Source organism: Leopardus geoffroyi, chromosome B2 (genome assembly GCF_018350155.1).
Source record: "Leopardus geoffroyi isolate Oge1 chromosome B2, O.geoffroyi_Oge1_pat1.0, whole genome shotgun sequence".
Lineage (NCBI taxonomy): Eukaryota > Metazoa > Chordata > Mammalia > Carnivora > Felidae > Leopardus > Leopardus geoffroyi.
Genome location: NC_059332.1, coordinates 93,347,430 through 93,374,914, shown reverse-complemented (window position 1 = coordinate 93,374,914; position 27,485 = coordinate 93,347,430). Strand labels below are relative to the sequence as shown.

At 33.8% G+C, this 27,485-nt stretch overlaps 1 long non-coding RNA gene across 2 annotated transcripts in view; it reads left to right on the top strand.

The window, feature by feature from the left end:
• The window catches only part of LOC123608779, a 368,747-nt gene that overhangs the window by 326,196 nt on the left and 15,066 nt on the right, over nucleotides 1–27,485 (top strand). For both annotated transcript variants that reach the window (XR_006717433.1, XR_006717434.1), the window contains one exon: nucleotides 25,669–25,794. This is a non-coding gene — a long non-coding RNA (uncharacterized LOC123608779). The remainder of the gene's footprint in view (nucleotides 1–25,668; nucleotides 25,795–27,485) is intronic.

Here is a 27,485-nt window from a genome sequence, read left to right as displayed (position 1 = left end):
CTGCTCAGTTCTGCTATGTTGCACCTAAATTCCTTGAATCATTGTGTTAAATCATCTATAGAGTCTTCTGAAATGGGATATATCTGAGAAAGAAAGCAAAGATTAGAAATGCAAATGATCAAATTGTTGCTTTGGGTGTTGTTATATTAACTTCTTCTTTCTTTAATTTACTTTGTAAGAGAAAATCAGATGATTTTGAATTATTCACCACATTTCCTTCCAATGTGAGCCTCTTTTTATTGTGATTAGACTTTTACATTAAGTGTTAATGCTTTTTACTAAGAAGCAGGTTAATTGTACCATCTATTTTCAATTAGCCCTAATAGAGTGCATGTATAGCTGTGGAGTCTATTGTGCATGTCCTTATAGAAGTGAGGAAATGGAGTAAAAGCTATTATTTTGATGTCCTGATAAATTATACTCCATATTATGTTAGATTAACAAAATGAATGACTAATGTTCCATATACACATGAGCTGTGACAGCATTTTTGACTCTTAATAAATCTTAAAACTGGCTGATATCCAATTCTTTTTTATATTAAGTGCAAATTAAATCTAGATTATTTCATTACCTTTAGTCACTGACTTCTAAAAGCTGGTATATATATAAATGTTATTGACTTTTCTGCACTAATCAGGAAAATTCTAAAATACTTAGGTTCTTTGTTATCTTACAAGAACATGTGTGCCAAACCTTACAGGAAAATATGGATTGAAATGACAATTCTTAGCCCACTGAGAAATGGAGTGTAAACTTTTACTTTTAGAATTGTGAAATACTCACAGTTAATTGTCCAAAAGCATGTGTGTGTGTGTGTGTGTGTGCATATATATATTTTTATATATAATTGCATATATTCATGAAAACATTTTGAACAACAGTGAAAAAACTAATTTTAATGGTTGGTGAGAATTAGAAAATTAAGAACTGGGAATGCTTATATTAGTTATGCTTATAAAAGCTGTAATAACTTGCATATTTTTCAGATAGTTTTAATGCAGGAACATCAATAAGTCTAACATATATCAAATAATATTACTGGAAGAAGTGATTGCACTTTATTAAATACTGAGGTTTTGTTTTCTGTATATCTGTTAGGGTTTTAGCTCATTTTCAAAAACATTATTCCATTCTGAGTTGATGATTTCAGCCCTAGTTTTTCCTTCTTCTTCTGTCAAAATAAAATTAAATGATCCCAGCAATGCTAAACTTTTAAAAAGTGCAAGAACTCTGGAAAGTGAAGGTATTACACTGTTCTACATAAAAGAAATTTTAGAAACATTCTCTATAATAACTATTATTTGAAAATTTCTAATCCAGATTAATGAATCAACTGCAAATATCAGTAGCAAGAGAGTTCTTTAAATTCATTTCATATAGAATTTTCAAAATATGTTTAATCATCTAATCAATTCTTTAGAGAACACCTATTAACACTTTATTGAACTAATGTTCTTCAAAAAATTATTAAAAACAACTTTATAGACTCAAGAATAAAGAGAAATGGTGAAGTTAATAACAAATCACATCAAATTGTGTATTATTAACGTTTGAACACAGTAAAATCATGTTAGAGCTATTTTAGGTCAGCAAGGCAGTCAAAACTTAGAAAAATTATTAATGCATCCATTCATGCAAAGGAAAAAAAATCACATAATTTTGACATCATAAGTGTCATTTGATAAAAACAAATATCTCCTCTGTGTAAAATATCATGTTAATTATGGAATGAAAGGAAGCTTATTTATTATGAAGAAGAGTATTAGAATAGTAAAGGAAATATCAATTTTAGTGATTAAATAAGATGAAGATACTTAAATATTATTTGAGGCATTGAGGATGAAAAGATTTTCAAAATATGAGGAATACCAGAACTACCTACGAAATTTTTAGGAGTGGAAATATTTGTGCCACAAACCAGATTTTCAACCAGGAATTTTGGTTTTATCTACATTTTTTAAAATATTTACTTTATATTAATAGTGACAATAATAATTATAATAATATTTATTGAGTGACTTATCTATTCCTGAACTCCTTTACATTTTATTTAAGGTACAAATTCTTTAAACTCCATAAAGTCTGTGTAAGATAGAAGCTGTTATTATTTTCATTTCACAGATGAGGACATTAATGTTCACAGACACTAACGAAACTGTTTATGTCCTTAGTGAGACAAACACTGGGGCTCAGTTCAGTAGTTGAGAGAGCTGGGTTGAAATTATGCTCCTTTGGGTGACTGGAGCATTACAAATACACGATCACTTCAAAATAAAGTCTCTGTTTAAAATTTTGAGACCATAGGGGAGTATGAATCAATCTCAAAACCGTATATTGGCTAGTTTGTGATTATAAATTTCAGGGAAGATGATTGTTGCTATTGTTGTTTTCTCTCTAGTTGCTGCCGTTGTTTTCTGGCTTTGATGTCAAGGCCAGGTAGATGTTTTTGTCGCTTCATTACCCACAGCACAGCTATTTCTCAGGTATGCTTACAGGGAGTATGATGGCATTTGGAGTTCCATCCTTAAGTACTTGGCAAATCACATGGATTCTTAGCCTTACCTCTTTCTCCCTTTGCCCAGTGCAACCCCACAAATAGTGGCTAAGTGTTATAAAGTTTTCATAGATGCTATCCATTTCATTCTTGCTTCACTCCCAAGTTTTCTATTTTTATTTTTCCCTGATTTTCTTTTTAGCCAACTAAGCAGTGCGTGTATAGAGAGCATTTATATTTTTACTGTATTTTTATCTAGTCTCTTTTAGTTGTTTTCATAGGGAAAAGAATTTCCTTAGCTTTTCCTGCTGTTCATGATAGTGCCACACTTCATATGTTGCTAGTAGAACTTTGATTCTGGTCATAACATACACAGTATGTCTGCCTACTTATTGGAACCAATTAAATAATAACTACCATTTTCCCAAAAGAAATATAAAAAATACTATATGTTGTATCATTCCAATTTCTTAGGATATTTGATTTTACATGTAATTCCCCTGGAAAATGTCTATATAATTTAAATTCCATGAATATAATGTGCTTAAGACAATACATAATACAGTACATAAAGGTAAATAAAACAATTATTTCTTTATTAGTCTTTTGTTCATCCAAGCAAACTTATTTCCTATGGAATAAGAATAAAATTCAAATGAGGCTTATACTTATTGCTGAAGTTCCTCAAATGTATTTTAGCAATGTTTGTCTTAAAATTATATTATATATAAACATATGACAAAAACGAGAAGCAATTGAAATTCTTCCAATATATACAAATTGGCTTTTTGGAAAACAAACTAAAAACTAAACAAACTTTCTTCTACTCTTGGCTTTTCCATAAACTATCTTGTTCCTCTGTGTAATCTATATGAGTATTCCAGTCATGCATCCTTTATACATACAATGAAAAAAATATGGTTACATGTTCAGTAAATTACCTTATATATTTTAAATCTTGTGTTTCAACCTTTATATAGCTGAATTCCTAAACAGGTGCATTTCTTTCTTTTTTTTTTTTTATTGAAATCTTTAAGATGGAGATTCTAACACTCCTACAGAATTATTCAATTAAATTAATTAATTTTTTACTTTTTTTTTTGGTAACAAAATGCCCAAATTTTAGCTATGACTGAACAGAATAAAGACTATATTTTCCAGTTTTTCTTGTAGCTATATATGGTCATATGACTAATATCTCATCAATATTTATTAAAAAAAGATGTATGCAATTTTGAGTGTTTCATTTAAAGAGAATAATTGTGTTTTCCATTTTATTTTTGATACTTCCTGTTGGGTGGAATATTGAGAGCAGAAGTTGATCATCTTAGATTATTATGGAATCTAAAGCTAGAGAGTAGCTGAGCAAAAGAGAAGATAAGTCTGGGCCTCCAACCATATAATCACCATATTACATTTGTCCCTTTGTTTGGATTGTTACTTGACACAGGAATAAACTAGTTTCCTTAAACCATTGATAATTTGGTCATTTTTTTAATGACAGGCAACATTTGTAACAGTTAATGTAATTTTAAATATAAAGTAAGCTGAAATATATTTTACTTTCAACTCTCAGAAAACAATGTACTGAGAATGCAGTGATTGAATAAATCATTCCAAAATGCTGCAAAATATATGAATCAAATATGAAAAAATAACAACTAAATCATGAGGCTGTTTATTTACATGTCATTTTAAAATTTGCAAATTTACTTTTCTCATGTCAGTTATTTTCTTTAACCTGAAATAAATGTGTACATTATTATTATTATTGACCCTTCACACATGAGGAGACAAAATCTAGATGGTGAAAAGACTTTAGCCAGCTTAACAGTAGTTGGGTACCATATTTATGTATTTTTTGTAAATGTGATTACCAGAAATAAAAATCCAGTATGGCCAAAATGGGGGGAAATGACAGACTTTCAAGCCCTCATTATCTTTCACCTAACCTAGTAAAATTACCTTTTAAAGAATACATTTACCTCTAACATTTTCTCTCTCTTCCTGTGATAGTACTTATTGTCATGTTACTAATGATACATAGATTGGAACATTTGTTATAGAACAATTTATAACTTTAAAGTGAAGTAGGATTAATTTTTTTTTGTTAGTCTGCTCTTTGGTCTTACATATTGCAAGAACCTAATTATAGATTACAGTAATTTCTCTGATGAAAGAAAGGAAAATGTGAAGTATACAGAAGGAAATCATATAAACAAAGTTAAATAGGAATAAATTCATCCTCCCTGGGCAGTGTTTTCAGGTGCCCTCCTAAGTAACTTAATCATTTCCTCTTATTTTTTTTCTAATGTCCTCTATGATTAAGATATGTTTGCTTATTTTGTATATACTTTATATTTGTAAGAGTTCAACCATATCAAAAGAAAAAAAAGACTAGTGTGGTGAGCTCAATGTACTCATTATCCTGCTGCAACAACTATTACCACAAGCAGGATTTAACCTATGCCCCCATCAACTTCATCTCTACCACATAATATTTCAAAGTAAATTTCAGACATTATGTGGCATTCTATCAGTAAATATTTTAGTAAAATCTCTTGAAGACAAACCCCTTTAAAATGTCTCCATAATATCATCATCAAATCTAAAACTAACAATTATAATTGATTTTTTTGCCCTATTTCCCCAGCTAAGTCATGTTTAAGGCAGTGTTTCTCAAATACTAATGTGTATATAAATCACCTGAAGACCTTATCAAAAACACACATTTTGATTCAGGAGTTCTGCAGTGGGATATGAAAATCTTCCATATTATTTTATTGTTCCTTATCACACTTTGACTTTGGAAAGCATGTTAAACTTACAGAAGGATTGCAAGAAAGTATACAAAATGCCCATATGCCCTTCATAAGACTTCCTGATTTTTAATATTTTACTGCAGTTGCTCTTTTTTTTATAACTTGTTTTATTTTTTATTTTTTTAAATTTACTTCCAAATTAGTTAGCATATAGTGCAACAATGATTTCAGGAGTAGATTCCCTAGTGCCCCTAACCCATTTAGAGCATCCCCCCTCCCACAACCCCTCCAGTAAACCTCAGTTTGTTCTCCATATTTATGAGTCTCTTCTGTTTTGTCCCCCTCCCTGTTTTTATATTATTTTCGTTTCCCTTCCCTTAGGTTGTTCTGTTTTGTCTCTTAAAGTCCTCATATGAGTGAAGTCCTATGATTTTTGTCTTTCTCTGACTGAATAATTTCACTTAGCATAATATCCTCCAGTTCCATCTACGTAGTTGCAAATGGCAAGATTTCATTCTTTTTGATTGCTGAGTAATACTTCATTGTGTATGTGTATATGTGTGTGTGTGTGTGTGTGTATATATATATATATATATATATATATATATATATATATATATACCACATCTTCTTTGTCCATTCATCCATAGATGGACATTTGGGCTCTTTCCATACTTTGGATATTCTTGATAGTGATGCTATAAACATGGGAGTGCGTGTGTCCCTTCGAAATATCACACCTGTATCCTTTGGATAAATGCCCAGTAGCGAAATTGCTGGGTCATAGGGTATTCTATTTTTAGTTTTTTGAGGAACCTCCATACTGTTTCCCAGAGTGTCTGTACCAGCTTGCATTCCCACAAACAATGTAAAAGAGATCCTCTTTTTCCGCATCCTCACCAACATCTGTTGTTGCCTGAGTTGTTAATGTTAGCCATTCTGACAGGTATATGGTGGTTATCTCATTGTGGTTTTGATTTGTATTTCCCTGATGATGAGTGATGTTGAGCATTTTTTCATGTGTCGGTTGGCCATCTGGCTGTCTTCTTTGGAGAAGTGTCTATTCATGTCTTTTGCCCATTTCTTCACCGGATTATTTGGGGTTTTTTTTGGTGTGGAGTTTGACAAGTTCTTTATAGATTTTGGATACTAACTCTTTATTAGGTATGTCATTTGCAAATATCTTTTCCCATTCTGTCAGTTGCCTTTTAGTTTTGCTGATTGTTTCCTTCACTGTGCAGAAGCTTTTTATTTTGATGAGGTCCCAGTAGTTCATTTTTGCTTTTGTTTCCCTTGCCTCCAGAGACATGTTGAGTAAGAAGTTGCTGTGGCCAAGATCAAAGAGGTTTTTGCCTGCTTTCTTCTCAAGGATTTTGATGGCTTACATTGTCTTACATTGAGGTCTTCATCCATTTTGAGTTTATTTTTGTGTATGGTGTAAGAAAGTGGTCCAGCTTCATTCTTCTGCATGTTGCTGTCAAGTTTTCCCAGCACCACTTGCTGAAGAGACTGTCTTTATTCCATTGGATATTCTTTCCTGCTTTGTCAAAGATTAGTCAGCCATACGTTTGTGGGTCCATTTCTGGGTTCTCTATTCTGTTCCATTGATCTGAGTGCCTGTTCTTGTGCTAGTACCATACTGTCTTGATGATTACAGCTTTGTAGTATAGCTTGAAGTCTCAGATTGTGATGGCTCCTGCTTTCGTTTTCTTTTTCTTTTTTTTTTTTTTTTTTAATTTTTTTTTTTCAACGTTTATTTATTTTTGGGACAGAGAGAGACAGAGCATGAACGGGGGAGGGGCAGAGAGAGAGGGAAACACAGAATCGGAAACAGGCTCCAGGCTCTGAGCCATCAGCCCAGAGCCCGACGCGGGGCTCGAACCCACGGGCCGCGAGATCGTGACCTGGCTGAAGTCGGACGCTTAACCGACTGCACCACCCAGGCGCCCCTCGTTTTCTTTTTCAAGATTGCTTTGGCTGTTCGGGGTATTTTCTGGTTCCATAAAAATTTTAGTATTATTTGTTCTAGCTCTAGCTCTGTAAAGAATGCTGGTTTTATTTTGATAGGGATTGCATTGAATATGTAGATTGTTTGGCTAGTATCAACATTTTGATAATACTGGTTCTTCCTATCCAGGAGCGTGGAATCCTTTTCCATTTTTTTTGTGTCTTCTTCAATTTCTTTCATAAGCTTTCTATAGTTATAAGTGTATAGATTTTTCACCTCTTTGGTTAGATTTATTCCTAGGTATTTTATGGGTTGTGGTACAACTGTAAATGGGATTGATTCCTTGATTTCTCTTTCTGTCACTTCATTGTTGGTGTATAGGAATGCACCTGATGTTGGTGCATTGATTTTTATATCCTGCAACTTTGTCGAATTCATGAATCAATTCTAGCAGTTTTTTGGTGGGATCTTTTGGGTTTTCCATGTAGAGTATCATGTCATCTGTGAAGAGCGAAAGTCTGACCTCCTTCTGACCGATTTGGATGCCTTTTATTTCTTTGTGTGGTCTGATTGCAGAGGCTAAGACTTCCAATACTATGCTGAATAACAGTGGTGAGAGTGGTCATCCCTGTCTTGTTCCTGACCTTAGGGGGAAAGCTCTCAGTTTTTCCCCATTGAGGATGATATTAGCATGGAGTCATTCATATATGGCTTTTATGATCTCGACGTATGATCCTTCTATCCCTAATTTCTTGAGAGTTTTTATCAAGAAAGGATGCTGTATTTTGTCAAATGCTTTCTCTGCATCTATTGAGAGGATCATATGGTTCTTGTCCTTTCTTTTATTCATGTGATGAATCACGTTAATTGTTTTGCAGATATTGAACCAGCCCTGCATCCCAGGTATAAATCCCACTTGGTCGTGGTGAATAATTTTATTAATGTATTGTTGAATCTGACTGGCTAATATCTTGCTGAGGATGTTTGCCTCCATATTTATCAGGGAAATTGGTCTATAGTTCTCCTTTTTAGTGGGTATCTGTCTGGTTTTGGAATCAAGGCAATGTTGGCTTCATAGAAAGAGTTTGTAAGTTTTCCTTCCATTTCTATTTTTTGGAGCAGCTTAAGAGAATAGATGTTAACTCTTCCTTCAATGTTTGGAAGAATTCCCCTGGAAAGCCATCTGGCCCTGGGCTCTTGTTTTTTGGCACATTTTTGATTACTAATTTGATTTCCCTACTGGCTATGGGTGTGTTCAAATTTTCTATTTCTTCCTGTTTCAGTTTTGGTAGTGTATATGTTTCTAGGAATTTATCCATTTCTTCCAGATTGTCCATTTTTTTGGCATATAATTACTCATAATATTCTCATATTATTGTTTTTATTTCTGCTGTGTTGGTTGTGATCTCTCCTCTTTCATTCTTGATTTTCTTTATTTGGGCCCTTTCCTTTTTCTTTTTGATCAAACTGGCTAGTGGTTTATTTTTTTAAAGAACAAGCTTCTGGTTTCATTAATCTCTTCTACTGGTTTTTTTGTTTTTGTTTTTGTTTTTGTTTTTTTGGTTTCGATAGCATTAATTTCTGCTCTAATCTTTATTATTTCCTGTCTTCTGCTGGTTTTGGGTTTATTTGCTATTCTTTTTCCAGTTCTTTAAGGTGTAAGGTTAGGTTGTGTATCTGAGATCTTTCTTCCTTCTTTAGGAAGGCCTGGATTACTATATGCTTTCCTCTTATGACTGCCTTTGCTGCATCCCAGAAGTTTTGGGTTGTGGTGTTATCATTTTCATTGGCTTGAATATACTTCTTAATTTCCTCTTTAAGTTCTTGGTTAGCCCATTCATTCCTTAGGAGGATGTTCTTCAGTCTCCAAGTATTTGTTACCTTTCCAATTTTTTTCTTGTGATTGATTTCAAGTTTCATAGTGTTATGGTCTAAAAATATGCACGGTATGATCTCTATCTTTTTGTACTTACTTAGGGGTGACTTGTGTCCCAGTATATGGTCTATTCTGGAGAACATTCCATTTGAACTAGAGAAGAATGTATATTCTACTGCTTTAGGATGAAATGTTCTGAATATATCTGTTAAGTCCATCTGGTCCAGTGTGTCATTCAAAGCCATGTTGATTTTTGATTAGATTATCTGTCCTTGTTGATTTTTGATTAGATTATCTGTCCATTGCTGTGAGTGGGGTGTTGAAGTGTCCTACTATGATGGTGTTACTATCTATGAGTTTCTTTATGTTTGTGATTAATTGATTTATATATTTTGTTTTCCCACATTTGGTGCATAAATGTTTACAATTGTTAGGTCTTCTTGGTGGATAAACCCCTTAATTATAATATAATGCCCTTATGCATCTCTTGATACAGTCTTTATTTTAAAGTCTACATGGTCTGATATAAGTATGGCTACTCCGGCTTTCTTTTGTTGTCCATTAGCATGATAGATGGTTCTCCATCCCCTTACTTTCAATCTGAAGGTGTCTTTAGGTCTAAAGTGGGTCTCTTGTAAACAGCATATAGATGGATCTTGTTTTCTTATCCATTCTGTTACCCTATGTCTTTTGACTGGAGCTGTTAGTCCATCAACATTTAGAGTCAGTACTGAAAGATATGAATTTATTGCCTTTATGATGCTTGTTAGGTTGGACTTTCTGATGGTGTTCTCTGGTCCTTTCTAATCTTTGTCGCATTTGGTATTTATTTATTTATTTGTTTGTTTATTTGTTTCTCTCTCTATATATATTTTTTACATCTTTTCTCCCCTCAGAGAGTCCCCTTTAAAATTTCTTGCAGGGATGGCTTAGTGGTCACAAACTCCTTTAATTTTTGTTTTTCTGGGAAGATTTTTATCTCTACTTCTATTTTGAATGACAGCCTGGCTGGGTAAAGAATTCTTGGCTGCATATTTTTCTGATTCAGCACATTGAATATATCCTGCTGCTCCTTTCTGGCCTGCCAAGTTTCTGTGGATAGGTCAGCTGCAAACCGGATCTGTCTTCCCTTGGAGGTTAGGGGCTTTTTTTCCCTTGCTGCTTTCTTAATTCTCTCCTTGTCTGAGTATTTTATGAATTTGACTACGATATGCCTTGTTGATGGTCGGTTCTTGTTGAATCTAATGGGGGCACTCTGTGCTTCCTGGATTTTGATGTCTGTGTCTTTCCCCAGGTCAGGAAAGTTTTCTGCTATGATTTGCTCACATAACCCTTCTACCCCTATTTCTCTCTCTTCCTCTTCTGGGACCCCTATGATTCTGATGTTGTTCCTTTTTAATGAGTCACTGATTTCTCTAATTCTTAAATCGTGCTCTTTTGCCTTAATCTCCCTCTTTTTTTCTGCTTCATTATTCTAAGTTTGTCATCTATATCGCAGATTCTCTGCCTCACCCATTCTTGCACCCACTGCATCGATCCGTGTTTGAAGCTCAGTTATAGCATTTTTTATTTCATTCTATTTTTTACTTGTTTTATCTCCGCAGAAAGGGATTCTAATCTATTTTTGACTCCAGCTAGCATTCTTATTATCGTGATTCTAAATTCTGGTTCAGACATCTTGCTTGTATCTGTGTTGGTTAAATCCCTGGCTGTCGTTTCTTTGTGCTCTTCCTTTTGGGGTGAATTCCTTCGTTTTGTCATTTTGAAGGGAGTAAAAGGAATTAATGAGTTAGAAAAATTAAAATTAAAATTAAAATTAAAAAAATATTAAAATTAAAAAATTATACACACACACACAAATCTAATAAATGACGCTAGAGCCTAGGTGTGTTTTGGTCTGGGTGTTGAAAGTGGTTTCACGGATTAGACAAAAAAAAAGGGGGAGGGGAAACAGAAATCGTTTGAGAATTTGAAAAAAAATGAATACACTGAAGTAGACTAAAGTGAGATGATGTGAGTAAAATAGAATTTGAAAAAAACACACAAAAGTAAAGAATATAATAGAAAAAATTAAAGAAAATATTTTTTAATAAAAATCAAAAGTAAAAATGAAGTTTTTCTTCATTTAAGAAACATAAAAGAAACAAAAAAGAGAAAAAAGAAAAATAAAATAAAAAGGAAATCATTTGAAAATTTGAAAAGGGGAATACACTGAAGTAGACTAAAATAAAATGATGGAAGAAAGGTAGAATTTGAAAAAATTTACACTAAGTAAAAAATGTAGGAAAAAAATTAAAGAAAGATATTTTAAGAAAAATTGAAAATAAAAATATTTTCTTTCTGTATTCAAGAAAAAGAAAAGTAGTGTAAAAGAGAAAAAAATAAAGAAAGAAAATTGAATAGATGGACCTGCTAACAGATTGAATAAGACTGAAATTACTTCGTTTTCCCCTAGAAGTCAGACTATGTAGCGCTTTATAGTCCATAAACTAAGTAGGCGGTGAGACTTGTGTTCCTTAAGAGCAAGTTTGTCCCAGTTGGCCGGGATCAGTGTAATGGTTCCGTTCTCCACTAGATGGCGCTGCTAGCCTACTGGAGTGGATTGTTGCGGCCCTCATAGGTGTGTATGCGCATGCGCGGGAGCGGTGAAAATGGCGTCACCCAGCTAATCGGTCTCTAGTATCAGAACTCTGTTCTCCCTGATCAGCAATTATGCACCGTCCTCTGTCTTCAGCTTTCGTCCACTCCCCGCTGCTTCACTGTCTGTGACCAAGCCCCAGGCAGTACTTCTCTCCTGAGTTTTGTCTCAGGTGCGGCTGTTTTCCCCAGCCCCTTTCTTCTTTTTTTTTTTTTTTTTTTTTTTTTTTTTTTAAATTTTTTTTTCAGCGTTTATTTATTTTTGGGACAGAGAGAGACACAGCATGAACGGGGGAGGGGCAGAGAGAGAGGGAGACACAGAATCGGAAACAGGCTCCAGGCTCTGAGCCATCAGCCCAGAGCCCGACGCGGGGCTCAAACTCCCGGACCGCGAGATCGTGACCTGGCTGAAGTCGGATGCTTAACCGACTGCGCCACCCAGGCGCCCCCCCAGCCCCTTTCTTCTGAAGGACTATGGCTTTGACCTGTTCCGCCCCTCTGTGGGAGGGTCTCACCGAGCAATGACCGAATGTCAGCTTTACCCAGGAATGCTTACTGGACCCTGCTGCTGCCGGTGCCCCATGACTGCAGCCAGGTGCCAGCCCGCCCCAGAAAAAGTTCACGAGATAGGGTAGCAGCAGCGTTTCAAGGATTACGGAAAATCACAACACACATCTGGCACCAGCCTTCACCCTTAAGGACCTTGTTCCAGCACCAGTGAATGTGGCCATTTCCTGGGGTCTGCTGGGACCAGGTGGTTTCAACAATCTCTACCAAATGTCCTTCCAGCAGTGGAACTGCTTTTCCCCGTGTGGCCAGAGAACCTCCCTGACCCCACTCTGTTCCTGGGGATTCGCTCTTCCCACCAGAGCACCGCCAGGTATCGAGCTGCAGAGTTGCAGCCTTGTGCTCCCCTTGTTTACAGTCTTAATGGAATTTAAACCCTCTCCTTTCTCCCCTTTTAATTCAGTCCCTGTGGCTGTTTCCAATTTTCCACTTTCTCTCCAGCTGCTTTTGGGGAGGGGTACTTTTCCTGTATTCTCCCCCCTTCCCCCACCCTGTTTCCATCCTCTCTCCTCCTGCAAAAGTGGCTTCCTGCCCGCCACAGGCTTCTCTCTCCCCAAGTTCACCTCTCCGTGCCACGTACCTGCTGAATTCTTTGGTTCAGGTTGTGCAGATTGTGTTAATCCTCCAATCAATTTTCTAGGTGTGTAGGATGGGTTAGTGTTGGTCTGGCTGTATTTCACGGACGTGAGGCACACAAAAAGCTTCCATGCTGTTCTGCCATCTTGACTTCTGTCTCTCTCTTTTAATCTCTCTCTCACTTTCTCTCTATACATCTTTATACATTTCTGAAGTATATAAAAAATCAAACACAGTCCATGATAATACTTAAAATACTTCCCGTTTAGTTCCTGAAAACAGGTGTACTCTTTCCATAACCATTAAAATCAACCAAGTCCTGACATAACACCTATCAAAATCAGAAAATTAACACTGATAGTATACTACCATCTGAAGATACCCCCTCCATTTCTGGTACAAGATTAAATCCAAAGTTACACGTTGCATATAAGTGTCATGCCTTTTAGTTAACTTCTTCATTCTGGAAATGTTCCTCAATCTTCCCTTGTTTTTTTTTTCTTGTCTTTGTCTTGGATACTTTGAAAGAGTACAGGCTACTTACTTTGTAGAATATGTCTCATGTGTTCCATGATTAGACTAGATACATATTTGAGTAGTACTACCATAGAAATTATGCAGTCTGCTTCTCTGTCATATAGTGTATCAACACACATTCAGTGACGATGTGCCACGTGACTCATGATATTAGTTTTCATTATTTGGTTAATGTGTTGCCTATAAAATACCCACACTTGAAAGTTAATTATAAATATTTTTTGGTGGGGTGATAGTTTGAGTATATATAAATGTTCTATTCTCACAAAATATATGCCAAATTATTTTAGGGGTAATTTTACATCCAAAAATTTATTGTGATGTTTACATGAATCCATTATTACCATGGTGATTGTCTGATAGTGCTTTTCTAATTAAGTCATTTTTCCATTTTATTAGTTGACATTCTACTGACATGTAGAATATTTGTTTCTTTGTTTCTAACTTTTTTGGATTAGTTTGGACTTCTAAATTCCTCTTTTTATTTAGTGATGTGTGATTCTTCACTCATTATTATTTCTTTGGTGCTCAGAATTTCCCATTTTTAGTCAGTTCCTATCCCTGTTTGACCTGTCCCAACATTCTTGCAGCCTTTTCTTACTTTCTGCACAACAAGATATTCCAGGATCACCACCTTACGCTATATTTGCTCCAGCTCTGTAATCAGCCACTTATTGCCAAGAATCTCTGGTTCCTATAGCTGTGTGTAGTGTTTGTTACTTCAGTGTCATCAATTATAAGTCTTCAATAACTATTAGTAGAGTTAAAAGTGTTGGAAAACAATTATTTTGGAGTAATGGTTTATTAATATAAATAAAATGTTAATATTATAAATATATTATCCTTTATATTTTTAAGTAATATAATCTCATGTATAAATGAAACCATTTCTAATTATTTAAAATGTATATTAAATGTGGAAACACCTGTAATAGCTGTGAGGAGAAAATGATGTATATAATTATTAATAAGGAAGGGAAACTAGCTAAACATAATTGACAGAAACTAAATTTTGAAACTTGATACTATTTTTGATTACAGTAGATAAATCTTTAATCTGAAAAATAGGTTCTTACAAATTTTTCATATGCTTATGATAAAGTAATGTGTGTCTTGATAAGTAATTAAAGGATAGCATCTGATCACATTGAGTTAAACATTTTTATAAGAAAAAAGCTATTAAAATTAATCCAAATGATCAAAATAATAGTTTAAAAGAAATACATGCTCTAATTTGTTAAACTGTAACCTTTTCTATATTAGAAAAATACTTTGACACAAACACTTTACAAATGTCAGCAGAAAATCTATACTTCATTTCTTCACATTGGTTTTGTGACATTGTGTTTGCTGATATTCGACAAGGGATAAGTTGGGATTGATTTCTTCTGCCAGTGCTCTTTTCTATTGTATTATGGGAAATTAAAGGGCTGAAATGAACTGAGTCCCTTACAACCCCATAGTCACTCATGTGGGCAGACCTACAAAAGGTAAAACCTATGTGCGTTCTGGATCTTAAAGGTCAGTAGAAAGTTTAGGAATAGCACATCAGTTTAAATGGAAGAAATTATCAAAATTTTAAAGTCTGTGAAGAAGACAAGTATTTCATGAATACTTTTTAAAAATGATTTCAAAATCAAAATGGATTTTATCTCTTGGGTGAGGTATTATGAACCTACTCCCAGGCTCTCCCTAGAGAAGATACCTCCAAAATTAAAAATTAAAATCTACCCATCATCCCTATAGAGCATGAAAATCTTAAAGGAAATCACTGAGGATTAAAATACATTTATATATATTTATTTGCATGTATGATATATAACACTACATTACTTTCAGGGGTACAACTTAGTGATTTGACATGTCTATACATCATGCTATACTCACCAGAAATGTAGCTACCCTATCACCATACAATGCTATTACAGTATCATTGACTATGTTCTCTGTGATGTACCTTATATTTCAGTGACTTATTAATTGATCAGTGAGTGTTTGTGTCTACCACTCCCCTTCATCCATTTTGCTAGTTTCCCTACTACCCTTGTTTCTGGTGACCATCAGTTTTTTCTCTGTATTTATAGGCCTTAGTCAGCTTTTGGTTTGTGTATTCATTTGTTTTGTTTTTTTAGAGTCCACCTATGAATGATATTATACAGTATTTGTATTTCTCTCTGTGATTTATTTTACTTAGCATAATACTTTCTAGGTCCATCCATGTTTTTGCAAATGTCTAGATCTCATCCCTTTTTATAGCTGTACAATAGTCCATTATATATTAAAATATATTTTTAATTTTTAAAACTGCTTTATTTTATTTTTAATATTTTTAAAAATCTCAACAAATTTCATTTTCCAGATGTAAAATCAACAAGAAAATTTTTTTACTTGAAGCATACTTCAGAATACTTGTTTCTAAAGGATAGAAACAAGTTTATATATATATAAAACATTCCATTCAAGAAATATAACTACACATTTTCCTCCAGAAGAATAGACACAGAAGAATCCCTGGTTTAATTAAAGAGATATAATGGATATTACCAACTTAAGAAAACTGAAATCATACCAAGTATATTTTCTAACGACAATTGTATAAAACTAAAGATCAACAATAAAACAAAACTGGAAAATCTACAATGCAAATATTAAATATTTTATATGCAAATATTTTTTTCAATAGATAACATTTATTGAATGCCAGCTATGGACCAGGCATTGCATTATACCATCCCACCCAACCCTCTCTTCACCCCTCCCAACGGACACATGAGTAGTGCAGTTACAAAGAACCCGTTCATTCAATTTTAACCATTATTTGGACACTGACATACCACAGTTAGTTTTCCTATTATAATTAGGAATTTATTTCAATTTAATGATTTAAGGTCATATATGATTTCCTTGGAAATATTCAAGTTGATTAAAAGTTATTGTTAAGCTATATATTTTTACACATCATCTGTCTAGCTTACATGAAAGTCTGCAATAGGGTTCATAATCTGCCTTTAGCAGGGTTATAAGAGAATAGCCCCTGTTTTCATCTGGGCTGGATTCTTCTTTTTTCAGATAATGCACATACATTTTTGGATTACTCATGATTCTTTTTCTACAAGTACAGAGATTTTTTTGTGTGTAAGTAAAAACTTTTTTCCTCAAATTTTTATTTAAATTCTAGTTAATTAACATATAGTGTAATATTGGTTTCAGGAGTAGAATTTAGTAATTCATCACTTAGTATAGCACCCAGTGCTCAACACAGCAAGTGCCCTCCTTAATACCCATCACCCATTTAGCCCATCCCCTGCCCACCTACCTCCATCAACCTTCAGTTCGTTTTCTATAGTTAAAAGTCTGTTACAATTTGCTTCCCTCTCTTTTTTCCCCTTCTCCTATGTTCATCTGTTTTGTTTCTTAAGTTCCACATATGAGTGAAATCATGGTATTTGTCTTTCTCTGAGTGACTTATTTCATTTAGCGTAATACACTCTAGCTCCATCCATGTCATTGCAAATGTCAAGATCTCTTTCTATTTGATGGCTGAGTGATATTCTGTTATATATAATCTATGTATTATATATACACATACCACATCTTCTTCAGCCATTTGGCACTTGATGAATGCTTGGACTTCTCCATAATTTGATTATTATTGATAATGCTGTTATAAACATTGGGTGGATGTATCCCTTCAAATCAGTATTTTTGTATCCTTTGGGTAAATACCTCATTGTGCAATTGCTGTATCATAGGGTGGTATTGTTTTTAACTTGTTGAGGAACCTCCATACTGTTTTCCAGAGTGGCTGCACCAGTCTGCATTCCCACCAATAGTGTAAGACGGTTCCCTTTTGTCCACATCCTTGTCAATACCTGTTGTTTTCCTTTGCTGTTAATTTTAGCAATTCTGACAGGTGTGAGGTGGTATCTCATCATGGTTTTGATTTGTATTTCCCTGATGATGACTGATGTTTAGCATCTTTTCCTGTGTCTGTTAGCCATCTAGACATCTTCTTTGGAAAAGTATCCATTCATGTCTTCTGCCCATTTCTTAACTGGATTATTAGTTTTTTTAGGTGTCAAGTTTGATAAGTTCTTTATAGATTTTGAATACTAACCTTTTATCTGATATGTCATTTGCAAATATCTTCTACCATTCCATAGGCTGTCTTTTAGTTTTGTTGATTATTTTTTTCACGGTGCAGAAGCTTTTTTATCTTGATTAAATCCCAATAGTTCATTTTTGCTTTGTTTCCCTTGCCTCTAGAGACATGTCTAGTAAGAAGTTGCTATGGCCGAGGTCAACAAGGTTGCCACCTGTGTTCTCTTGTAGGATTTTGATGGTTCTCTATCTCACATTTAGAAATTTCATGCATTTTGAATTTATTTTTGTGTATGGTGTAAGAAAGTCATCCAGGTTCATTCTTCTGCATGTCCCTGTTCAGTTTTCCCAGAAACATTTGTTTCAGAGACTGTCTTTCTTCCATTGGATACTTTTTCCTGCTTTGTTGAAGATGAGTTGACAATATATTTGTGGGTACATTTCTGGATGTTCTATTTTGTTCCTATGATCTATGTGTCTGCTTTTGTGCCAATACCATACTGTCTTGATGACTACAGCTTTGTGATATTGCTTCAAGTCCATAATTGGGATGCCTCCAGCTTTGCTGTTCTTTTCCAAGATTGCTTTGGCTATTCAGTGTCTTTTGTGGTTCCATACAAATTTTAGAACTGTTTGTTCTAGTTCTGTGAAAACTGCTGGTGGGATATGATAGAGATTACATTAAATATGTAGATTGCTTTGGAAAATACAGACATTTTAACAATATTTCTTCTTCCAATCCATGAGCATGGAATGTTTTTCCATTTCTTTGTGTAATCTTCAATTTCTTTCATAAGTATTCTATAGTTTTTGGAGTACAGATATTTTACCTCTTTAGTTAGGTTTATCCCAAGGTATCTTGTGGGTTTTTGTGCGATTGCAAATAGGACTGATTCCTATTTTTTTGCTGCTTCATTACTGGTGTATAGAAATGCAACATATTATGTATGTTAATTTTATATCTTGTGACTTTGCTGAATTTGTGTATCAGCTTAGCAATTTTTTGGTGTAATATTTTGGGTTTTCTTTTTTTTGTAAATTTTCTTTAAAAGTTTATTCATCTTGAGAGAACCATAGAGAGCATGAGCAGAGAGGAGTGAGGCTCCACACGGTCAATGCACAGAGTCTGACATGGGGCTCAAACTCATGAGACTGTGAGATCATAACCAGAGCTGAAGTCAATAGTCAGATGCTTAACTAACTGAGCAACCTAGGTGCCCCATCTTTTGGGTTTTCTACAGAGTATTATGTTGTCTGCCAATAGTGAAAGTTTGATTTCTTCCTTGCTGATTTGGGTGCCTTGTATGTATTTTTGTTGTCTGATTGCTGATTCTAGGACTGCCAGAACTATGTTAAATAACAGTGGTGAGAATGGACATCCTTGTCTGGTTCCTGACTGTGGAGGAAAAGCTCTCAGTTTTTGCCCATTGAGGATGATATTTGAGGTGGGTCTTTCATACATGGCCTTTATGGTGTTGAGGTGTGTTCCCTCTACCCCTACATTGTTTAGGGTTTTTAACAAGAATGGATGATTTTTTGTCAAATGCTTTTTCTGCATATATTGACAGGCGCATATGGTTACTGTCTTTTTTTTTTATTAATGTGGTGTATCACGTTGATTGATTTGTGGATGCTGAACTACATCTGCAGCTGAAGAATAAATCCCACTTGATCATGGCGAATGATTTTTTTAATATACTGTTGAATTTGATTTGCTAGTATGCTGTTGAGAATTTTTGCTTCTATGTTTATCAGAGATATTGGCCTATAATTCTTCTTTCTTAGGGGGGTCTTTGATTTTTGAATCAAGATAATACTGGCCTCATAGAATGAGGTTGGAAGTTTTCCTTCCATTTCTATTTTTTGGAACAATTTTAGAAGAATAGGTATTAAATCTTCTTTAAATGTCTTGTAGAATTTCCCTTAGAAGCCAGCCATCTGGCTCTGGACTTTTGTTTGTCAGGAGATTTTTGATTACTGATTCAATTTTGCTGCTCTTATGGATCTGTTTAAATTTTGTATTTCTTTCTGTTTCACTATGTTAGTTTTTATGTTTCTAGGAATTTATCCATTTCTTTCAGATTGTCCAACTTGTTGGCACATAATTTTTTGTCATATTCTCTTGTAATTGTATTCCTATGACATTGGTTATGATCTAGACTCTTTCATTTATGATTTCACTTATTTGGGTCCTTTCTCTTTTCTTTTTTATAAGTCTAGCTAGGGGGATATAAATTTTATTAATCCTTTCAGAAAACCAGCTCTTAGTTTCATTGATCTGTTGTATTCTTTTTTTGTCTGTTTTTTTTTTTTCTACATCATTTATTTCTTTTCTAATATTTATTTAATTTCCCTTCTTATGGCTTTAGGGTTTATTTGCTCTTCCTTTTCTCACTCCTTTGGGTATAAGATTAGATTGTGTGTTCGAGATTTTTCTTGCTTCTTGATGACCTGTATTGCTATATATGTTCCTCTTATGAGCACCTTTGCTGCATCCTAAAAGTTCTCTACTGTAATGTTTTCATTTTCATTTGCTTTCATGTTTTTTTTTTTTTTTTTTGTTCTTTAATTTACTGATTAACTCATCCATTCTTCAGTAGGGTGTTCTTTTACCTCCATGTATTTATGGTCTTTCCAATTTTTTTTTATTATGGTTGACTTTAAGTTTCATAGCATTGTGATCTAAAAATATGTGTGGTATTATCTCAATCTTTTTGCATCTGTTGAAGCCTGATTTGTGACCTAGTGTGTGGTCTATTCTGAAGAATATTCTATAGGCACTCAAAAAGCCTGATTTGTGACCAGTGTGTGGTCTATTCTGAAGAATATTCTATGGGCACTCAAAAAGAATGTGTATTCTGCTGTTTTGGATGAAATGTTCTGAATATATCTGCTCAGTCCATCTGGTCCGGTGTGTCATTCAAAGCCATTGTTTTCTTGTTGATTTCCTGCTTAGATGATCTGTCCATTGCTTTAAGTGGGGTGTTAAAGTCCCCATTATTATATTGTTATCAAAGATTTTCTATACATTTGTTGTTAATTGATTTATCTATTTGGGTGTTCCAAGTTGGGGACATAAGGGCCTCCTACTCCATCATCTTAACTCCTGATAATATTCCATAACTTATGGGATACAGCAAAAGCAGAGGCTAGAGTGAAATTTATAACTATAAATGCTTGTATTAAGAAAAATTGTTCAAATAAACAACATTATACCAAAAGGAACTAGAAAGTAAAAAAAATAAATAAATAACTTAGCTGAAATTAGTAGAGGAAGGAAACAACAAAGAGAAATCAGAAATGAATAAAATAGAGACCAGAATAAATGATAACATAACTTTGAAAGTAATGCCCAGTTTTTCCAAAAAAATAAACAAAATTGGCAATGCTTTAACTACATTAAACTAAAGAGAGAGAGAGAGAGAGAAGACTCAAAAACCAAAATGAGAAATGAAAGAGAAAACAATACAACAAATACCACAGAAATGCATAATGTGGTAACAGATTCCTGTAAACAATGATAGAGTAACAAATCAGATAACTTAAAAAAAAAGATAATTACTAAAAATGTATGTTATCAGGCTTGAATCAAGAACCAATCAGGAGTGGACAACCCAGCACCTAGAGCTATCAAGCCAAGAAGAGTAAACCTGAGAAGGAACAAGGGAGAAGGGAATGGAGAGCTGCCCAGAACCTTATAAAACTAGGACCCTTGCCTATTGTCCTCAGGCATTCACTTTCAAATGTCCCCTCTCTGTAAAGAGAGCTTTCCTACTATCTTCCTTTCTAATCTTATACTCTAATAAACTTTTGCCTGCTGCTCATTTTGTGTCCACCTCTTCATTCTTCGAAGTGGCAAGACAACAAATCCCGGGTACTATGGTAATAAATCCCAGGTATTGTGGTAAAAAGTCCTGCAACACCTTCAGATTAACAGTGAGGGTATGGTGAAACATTTATCATGCAAATGAATGTCAAAAGAAAGCCAGAGTAGCAATACTTATACTGGACAAACTAGACTTTTTTGTTCTTGTATTATTTTTATGCTGCTTTGGTATCAGGGTAATACTGGCCTCATAATGATTCTGAATGTGTCCCCTGTATTCTATTATTTGTAAGATTTTGATAAAATATTTGTATATAATGGGAAAATCCAACATTAAAGAAGTAGTGTATTTAATCGCTGGCAATGGCTAGCAAACCCTGCACGGATGGATGAAGATTACTCCACACTTTGCTAAGAAAGAGGAGAAGGCATGGGGATCAACGTTCGCAGATGAAGACCCCATTTGCCTCACATGTACTCTCATTTGTTGCAGTGTCAGGCCAATCACAAATCTCAGTTGGCTTGTTGTGTACAATGTATAGATAACGGAGTTCCTCAAGGACTGCTGATACAAGGCATTCCGCAGTCAGGGCAGTTAAAGGCAGCCCTTCAGCATTCCAAGAGACCCATGTCCCTCCCAAGCTTAACTGCATCACACCAGAAATGTCTATGTTACATTTTAGCCAGCCAAGCAATGTATATAATTTCCTCATCCTCAGTAATAACTCCAGCATTTAATCACCGCAAGGAAAATTTAACATAGATAGGATGGAGAATAATGGATGTATATTACCTCAAGGGTCATTAAAATTCAATTAATTTTTGGTGAAAATCTAAATTGTCACAGCTTTTTTATGAAAATAAATTTAGTAATATATCTCAATCAAATGGAAGAATATATATGTTCTTTAATACAGAATTTTAATTACTAGAAATATGCCATTTGTAGCTACTTACAAAGTATGCTGTCATATATACGTCTTGAGATGTTCATTGGAATATATTTTGATTAGCAGAAACAATATTTAATTCCATTTATATAGAAATGTTTAAATAAATCTTACATCAATACAAAGAAATGGTATGCAGCTAGTAAAAAATAAAGGCCTTAAAGGGAAAAATTTCCAAAATATATAATACTTACTATCAGTAAAAGCAAGATGTAGAATGATATGTTAAATGTGCTTACTTCTGTATGAAAAATAGATATACAATATGAAATATTTCAGTTATATGTACAACTTTAGAAGGATATAGTGATTACCTTTGGGAAGAAAGACTGTGATATGGCAGGGAGGAATCTACTTTTTATTTTACATAATTTTCCAAGTTGCAGTTTTCTAACTAGACAGATAATTATTATATAAGTAAATGTTTCAAATAATTTAAATGATAGAATGATTTTCAGAAAAAGTGTTGCTAAGTGTTTGGATGAGAGCTGAAGTAATTAACAAATAATGTAAAGTTTCTGAAAATTGAATTGGCCTCTATTGTTCATGTATTAAGAAAAGAAAACACTGTTTAGAAGCAGGCATTGTACAGTACATAAAGTTTCATTTAAAAAAATCATAGTTCAGGTGTGCCTGGGTGGCTTAGTTGGTTAAGTGTTTGACTCTTGATTTTGGCTTAGGTCATGTTTTCACAGTTTGTGAGCTTGAGTCTCATGTCTCATGTCCGGCTCCACACTGACAGTGGGGAGCCTGCCTGAGTTCCTTTCTCTATCCCTCTCTCTCTGCCCCTCCCTGCTCACACACTGTCTCTTTCTCTGAAAAACAAATAAACTTAAAAAATAAAAATAAAATAAACATAGTCATATACTTGCAAGATAATAACCAGGATAATGAATAACAAAAAATATGCACAGTAAATTAATTAGATATAAATCTACATCAGAAAATATATTTGGATTATCAGTTTTAGATGGTCGCTTCAAAGGAAATAATGAGATTCAGAGAATACAAGCAAAAATGGAAATGTGCTAGATTATTCACAATTAGGTATTACTTTGTTTCATGGGCCAAATACATTAGCATTTGTCTAACTCCTATTAAGGTCAAAATGTATGTATTTGCTCAAGTTAATAAATAAAGGCTATTCACATTAGAAATGTGTCATAGATTGACTAAGTGTTCCTTTTTGCTGTAGATATAAAAATTTATTTGTTATATTGCCTTAAGGTTTCCAATGTTAGGTGTATATTCCCCTCTACCCTTTTCAAACACCCACCAATATAAATATGAATATGTCAAATAATAAGTTGCCAGGTATATGAAAGTAGGACATATCATAATTTGCTAAGTAAATAAAGACTGTTATCTAATCCATATTCTTCTCAATCAAATAGATAGTGCCCTTCATATATATGCTAAAATACAATTATTTCATCATAGAGTAGTGCATTTCACTTATTAAAAAATATACAAATTTTATATTTACAGAAATTTAAAATTGATCCAAACACCTGCTCTAAGTTTGCTTGATATAGTTTGTCATGTGTATTGAACGATGTTCTTATGGAGTAGCTCAAAGAAATGAGATGAACTAGAAATATGGATTGAGTAAATAAAATAATGACATGCATAATTCACATATTAGCATACATTTATTTAGTTAAATTTCTTGTTTTCACCTGGAAGATAAATATGTGTGCTTTTTATTGGCAGTGGGAAACCCCAACCCATTATAGCATGAGAACTCAGCTTCCTTTTGTTTCAGGTCCATAGAGCAAGAAATGTGGAAGGGCATTTCTGTGAAGATAGGTGTGTGGGTCATAAGAACTGATTTTTAGAGTTGGGACTATGCTAGCTGTCTCTACTCTGGATCCCAAGTGACAGAGGTGCATATCCATTTTATAGTGGGGTGTGGGTTTGTATGTATATGTGTGTGTGATGATAACAACCTTACAAATCATGGAAGGGGTTCATGGAGCAAGTTCTCTTGCCTAGGTCCAAGGACAGTCATGAAAAAATCTACACACACTTGGAAATCTGGATTTGAAATATGCTGTTTTTTGTATCTATGAATAATAATGACCTAATTAAATAATAGCTTTATCATGTAGTTATTGAATTAGTACTTGATCCAAATTTTAGTGTTCTGCACATTAACTATATGCATGTAAAGTCCTCTGAAATGAATCATTTGGATGTTGTAAATGCTAAGTTCAAAAATATCACATCTTGTTAGCTTGCTGCTTTTTAGGAAAACTTTATCCGGGTTATATACTGATATTAATTTTTAAAGTGACATGGATCAATGACCAAAGAGTTTAAGTATTTATTTCCCTAGATATATATTATCCTATTGCTTAGTAGATGTCAATGATATGATACTTACACCTTTCTGATTAAGCGCCTGTTGAACTTTAGATTGCAATAATCAAAGACTTGTTCAATTTAAATTTTAGATTATTTAAGAAGTCTTCAGCAAAAAAGACATTATAATATGGGATGATTACTGTAGATGTTATGAAAGAGGCTGTTAAATCCAGTGGGAATGTTCATCAGCATACTGTAATCAGCAACTAGAGAGAATGCTTAATTACAGTTATTTAGGTGACAAGTTGATGTAGTAGTGGTGTTGAAAGCAGAAAACGGTGCCTGTATTAACACTTGCAACATGTAAGAGGAAATGAAAACACATCAATATCAACTAATGATCTCATGATATGACTGTTCATATTGATTTCTCTTATTCTATAAATTCCAAAAGTAATTCTCACTACTACTTGCTTAAATGTTTCTGAGAGAAACAGTATTTTGTATGAGAAGTAAAATCTTAGATATTAAAGAAAGCTTATTTTATTTTATTTTATTTTATTTTATTTTATTTTATTTTAATGACTTACCTAGTGTTTAGTCATTACAAAATAACATTGATTTGACTAGTGCCTTACTTCAGCTTCTTGGTAGTATAGAACACATGCAATTATTTCTGATTTGTTAAGGAGACCTTTATCATAATCTATGCTTTTAAAAGGAGAACTCTTTAAAATTCTTAATCATTTATCATTCATATTATTTATAAGTCAACTTTATAAATCTAATGGCCATTGTATTATTTATTAGTTTCTTATGGCTGCTGTAACATATGACTTCAAACTGTGTGGCTGGAAAAAAACACACATTCATTCCCTCAGTTCCATAGGCCAAAGTTTGAAATGAAAGTGTTGACAAGGCGGCAATCTCACTAACTCCAGGAGAGATTTTATTCCTTGCCTTTTCCAGCTGCTGGGGGCTGTCAGCATTCCTGGGCTTGCAGCTGCATCACTCTAATCCCTGACTTTGTAGTCACATTGCCTTCTTCTCTTCTCTTTGTATCTTTCCTCTATGTCTCTTATAGGACACTTGGACATTTCCTAAGAGACACTTGACATTGAATTTAAGGCCTACTGGATAACCCAGGATAATCTCCCCTCTCGAGATCCTTAAATGAATTCAACCTGTCAATACTCATCTATCCAATAAGGTAATGTTCATACATTTCAGAGATTAAGAGATGGATGTATCTTTTTGGCCATCATTCATTCCACTAAACTGGCTTTTCTTATGATAGTTTAATTGATATATATTTTTATTAGGAATAAAGTGGAGTTTTGGGGAGCAGATTCTAGCAATATATGACAGATTAATTAACTGAATATGATATACATTTAGAAACCATAATAATGACACATTTTATTTTATTTATTTTATTTTTTTAACATTTGTTTATTTTTGAGAAACAGAGAGACAGAGCACAAGCAAGAGAAGGGGCAAAGAGAGAGGGAGACACAGAATCTGAAGTAGGCTCCAGGCTCTGAGCTGTCAGCATAGAGCGCGATATGGGGCTTTAACCCACAAACTGTGAGATCATGACTTGAGCCAAAGTCAGATGCTTAACCAACTGAGCCACTCAGGAGCCCCAATAATGACGTATTTTCATATTGAGAAGGAATGCCAATATGAAGTATATTTCTGGGTTACAATTAATTCCTGTGATTGTAAGTTTTGTTTTAACGAACATTTCTTGATCAAATGAAAGTATCTTACTGTCTTTAATTGTTCTAGGGTGCATTGAAATACTTCATCCTTACTGATATGAAAATGCATGTTTCAGGTTTGCTAAGTGGGCATTTAGTTATTTTGACTTCTATGAGCGAAGTGCAGGTGGACAAGTAAAAAGAAAGCTCTGCAGGTGTTTGGAACATAGTAAATTAAACATAATAGAAAACAACAATATAATTATAATATTGAAAAGTTTGAACACATACATACATATTAAATTATTATCTATTTAATCTTGTATAACAAAACAGATGAGAGAAAATTATAATTAGTCTTGATTCGGTGGGCCTATTAGGCAAAGTTTTAAGGAGTGTGTAGTTTTTGAAAAGAGTTTTTCAAGATAAATAAGAGTGACTAAGTTCTGGGTAGAAAGATATAGGGAAAGGAATTGAGTCATAATGATATCCAATTATGATATAGTAAATGGAGTGACAATAGAATGACCACAGTGAGATTTTCATGCCTTACTATGGAGCTTAGACTTCAGATTATCAAAGGAGAGTTACTAAAGATATCTAAAAGGAAAAGGGTATGACCATATGAATTTGTATTTTGATGGGATTATTTGGTAAAAGTGTACAAATGAGCTAGAGGTAATAAAGGATTGGGGTGAGGAGATAATGCTTACTAATATATTCCTTTTCTTCTTTTTAACTGAAGTATAGTTGATACACAATATTATATATTAGTTTCAGGTGTACAATAGTGATTTGACATTTGCATACATTATGAAATGTTCACCACAACAAGTAGTTACTATCTGTCATCATAAAGTTATTGCAATATCATTGACTACATTCCCTATGCTGTACTTTTCATATTTCTGAATGTAAGGATACTTATGACGTTCTTATGACTGGAAGTGTGTACCTCTTAATCTTCTTGATCTATTTTGCCTACCCTCAACCTGCCTCCTCTCTGACAACCATGTTTGTTCTCTGTATTTATGAATTTGTTTCTGTTTTGTTTGTTTGGTTTCTGAATATAAGTGAAATAATATGGTATTTCTTTTTTATTTATTTCAACTAGCGTAAGAGTCCATTGGTCCATCCATCCATGTTATCATGAACGGCAAGATTTTATTCTTTTTTTTTTTTTTTCAACGTTTATTTT